Below are 4,085 nucleotides of genomic sequence, written 5' to 3'. Positions count from 1 at the left end.
CCTTTTATAGCATTTTTCATACGTCGTGACAGCCCATGTTATTAAAAGTCTGGAACTTTTTATAGCGTTTTTGTATATCTATAATAAATGTTATTATATAGTACCTAAATATAGCTTATATGCAATGCTATGAAAACATTTTATAGCATTTTTGTTAAAGTTATAAATATGTAAACATAACTAAAATATTATGCTATCATTCATTTTTAATAAGCTATATTTATACTATATTTTATGCTATCATTCATTTTTAATAAGCTATATTTATACATTTAATCTTATGCTATAACAAAAATATAATTGAAATTTAATAATCTACTAACACATTACAAAATAAAGTATTCAACTCGATCTATATAAGAATATCAGACTCGTTACACTAGCACAATTTTCAAATCAGTTCTTCCCCACCCAATACACAATAAATAGAACAAAAACTCACTATCCACAGTATGTGACATCTTTGATTTTGATCAAATCAAGTACACCAATCCTAAAGGTATTCGAACCGACATCAATGTCTTCTATGTTCCACCCTTTTAGCAATGTCAATTGATAAATTCTTCGTTGTTGCTTGCCAATTAGTGCTTCCTTGCTCCAACAAAAACTTGATCGTTGGGTTGAGGATTAGGGTTACCTTATCAATTTGGTATCAGAGCCTAAGTTGCATCTTTGTGGCCAACTCTAGGCAATGTCAATTGATAAATTGGTCGTTGTTTCTTGCCAATTAGTGCTTTCAAGGAATCCTGCAACATTATCAAAGCATATATATCGGTGATTCGAAGAGAAGTGCAAAATAGTACCAAAAGGTTTGACATAAGGTGATTCGAAGAGAAGTGCAAAATAACAACAAAATCTAAATATCATATGAAAGTAAAAAAGAGAATAGAACATTATTGTTCATCTTATATATGTAAGCACGTTTCATTTCTTAAAAATAGAGCATAGAAACATTAGTTCAAATACTTGCATTACAGCTTCCAATTAGAATTGAAAGGGGAGGGCATTGTCCACTCAAAGTTTACGAGGAAAGAAAGAGAATTACGCTTTTTGATTCCCTTGGATGAAAACCATAACTTTGTAATAAAACCCAATCCTTTCAAATAGCCCTTTTTGATGAAGTGTTGTCCTCATATGATAAACCAAACAGAACCATTAAAAAAAAAAAAATTGATATCACGACGAGTAAGGCCAACCAAAAAAAGCTTATTAACCAAAGAAAATGACCATACAAACTAATGAATTCTCTTGAGAAAAAAGAAAAGTAGTCTTTAAAGGATCTACAAATATTCTTTCTCCTAGTCACTCCAAGTTAGCAAACAAAAGTCAAAGACCGAAATCAGTCTAACTGGTCTTCTAATTAGGAACAACTTCTTCTAACTGATCTCCTAATTTATCTAAGATCTCAGTTGAAGAAATCCTCAAAATCAAATAAGAAGAAGAATGTGTTGTTGAAAGCCCTAAATGCAAAATACAGTAACAGTAACAACAGGGCCACACAAGTTCTTGTTGTTGTTGTGTGAAAGTGAGTGATCTTGCCAATCATGTATTTAATAAGTTATACACAAGGAAGGAGAAAAGGAGACCTAATATATCAAAGGAAAAAAAAAATCAAGGAAGGAGAAAAGGCCACAAAAATTTAGTCATACATAATACAGTTGGTATTTTGCTCAAAGAATTTATATGCAGTCCATAATACGTGTATAAACTTCTTCCTACTACTTGATACTTGCAGAATATGTAACCCGTTAACATAAATCATTCATACCGGTAGAATATGCTTGAAATAACCTATGAATTAACAAATTCCTCTAAACTTAATTACTTTGTACTCTTAGGCTTATTTTTTTGTTTGTAATCTTCATGTGGTTCCTCAATTTGGGCATGTATTGATTGAACCAACACAATGAAAAATAAAGATAGTTTCTTGTATTATGTTTTTATTCCGTTGATCTAACTCACAAAACTACATTCAACCTTTTAACACAAGACAACAACTACATCTACCTCACAGAACTCACCAATCTACATTCAAAGAAAAATTGTACAGCTAGGAAAATACACACTTAAAAGTAAAGTACATTACTTAATGAAGGACCAAAGGACTGAACTCACAAAAGTTTATTAGTGTGTACTAAATGTAAATGAAAAACTTAATTATTTAGTAGTAGTTCGATCCTTCAAAAAGAAATTAAAAAGGAAGATACAGAGACAAATCACTTAGAATAATTCATCAATGAAATTCTTTACAAAGTGAGCCAACAAAGAAGATAATAGGGGAAAAAAAAACAACTAACCTCCATCTTGGATTGTTCAATTTGCAGTGAGGTAGGAGAATAGGGTTTTTCATAGACAAAGCATCAACAATAAACTGTATGCCTCCTCTCAATGCCACCATCTTGAGATCTGATGCAAATCAGAGAAAAATTTTGACGCACGAAAGAAAGAAGGAAGGATTGTTGCGTGAGAGAAAGAAGGCGAGATTTGGTTTTGCCCTAGGGTCTGAGGGAATATGGGTGTCTAGAAGGAAAAGGACAAAAAAAGAAAGGAAGGCTTTGATAGGCGTGATTAGGTTTTGAGGGATAACATTAAAAAAAAATAATAAAAATAAATAAAAAAACCTTTATTTTCTTTCTGATTTATAGCATCTTTTAGAAAATATTATACAAAAAAGCTATAAAAGATGGTATTTGTTGCAGTGAATGACTTGTATGATGTACGAATGACGAATTTTTCATGATTGTTTGATGCGTTTTGTGTTATGTTATGTTTATGCAATGATACAAGATGTACTATAATTTGATTATGTCATGTTATGGAACTATGTTGTGATATTAATGTTGTATGATGCATGAACCTCCATATATTACACTACATAAACTACGATATCATGTACGTCGTGGTATTATGCACGCTCCTTTCCCTCCATAGCTTCTGCCAACGTGAGTTTAAGCTAGCCCAACAAGTAGACTTAGAGGATACGTATACGAGTCTGCTAGGTGGATCTATGTGTGCATGTGTAGAGAAATATTACACATTCAACTCTATCCAGACTGAAAAGTAGAGATCGTTGCATGTATTTGCATTTTCCGACTGCAACAGTGTGATTATTTACTGAGTATTTTTTTGAATTATCAAACCAAGTGCTATTTTTTTTAGATGAAGGCAAGACAACCATGTAGGGTCACTATATAGGCTATGAGAATGAAGGTATGATAGTTGCATTTTCTATTCAAGTTATACCCCTTAGGTTAGATATCAAAATTAGTTACTTAACATTAATGTTTAAAATATGGAAGTCTCGATTTTATGGAAATGTCAATATCAATAGATAATTTTGAAAAAAAAAATATATACAACAAAAATACTAATAAATTAAATTAATAATAAAATAAAATAAAAAAACCTATTTTCCAATTATAAATATATTAAAATACTTATGATTGACTCGAGATAAAAGAGGCATATGATTATGTAATTAATATGAAGTATAATGGATAACAATTCAAAAATTATGAAAAGGTTGTAATAAATAATTATTAGAAAAAAAAATTAATTGCCCAGCTTAGTGAACCACGAATTATTCATCGTCTTCTTCAAAATTAAAATTAAAGTTGTTTCTATAAATAATTAAATAAATAAATAAAGAAAAGAAAAAGAAAAATGTAGCAATTATCTCTACAATTTGCTTTTCATTGACCGTGATCGAGAGTATTGACACGGACCATTGTATTCTTTTTTCATTAATATGTCGATATCTAATATTGTCCACCAAATCCACTTTTTAATCATATTGTATACAATTGACCTTATATTTAATAAAAATATCAACACATAATTTTAATAATAACCCTCTTCCTCGTTTAGAATAGGAAATTCTTATACGACGGTTTAAATATTCTCATAAATTTTTCAAAAGTTCCCATAGACTATGAGATCTCACGTCGGTTGAAAAAGAGAACGAAACATTTCTTAAAGTAATGTGGAAACATCTCTCACATACACATTTTAAAACCGTGAGACTAACGGCGATATGTAACGGGCCAAAGTAGATAATCCCTGCTAACGGTGAGCTTAAACTATTA

The 4,085-nt window shown here is 30.5% G+C and overlaps 1 long non-coding RNA gene across 1 annotated transcript; it reads right to left on the bottom strand.

Annotated features, from left to right (window-relative positions):
- Positions 1–284: 284 nt before the first annotated feature.
- On the bottom strand, positions 285–2,501 carry LOC147791440 (uncharacterized). The gene is made up of 2 exons (XR_015422331.1): positions 2,298–2,501; positions 285–746 (listed from the first exon to the last, which is right to left on the bottom strand). It is a non-coding gene; the product is annotated as an uncharacterized LOC147791440 (long non-coding RNA).
- Between the last annotated feature and the right edge of the window lie 1,584 nt (positions 2,502–4,085).

This window comes from Cucurbita pepo, chromosome 8 (assembly GCF_057944985.1).
Source record: "Cucurbita pepo subsp. pepo isolate OVF chromosome 8, ASM5794498v1, whole genome shotgun sequence".
In the NCBI taxonomy this organism is placed as follows: Eukaryota; Viridiplantae; Streptophyta; class Magnoliopsida; order Cucurbitales; family Cucurbitaceae; genus Cucurbita; species Cucurbita pepo.
The sequence above is the reverse complement of the archived record's forward strand: the minus strand, read 5'-3'. Positions and strand labels throughout refer to the sequence as shown.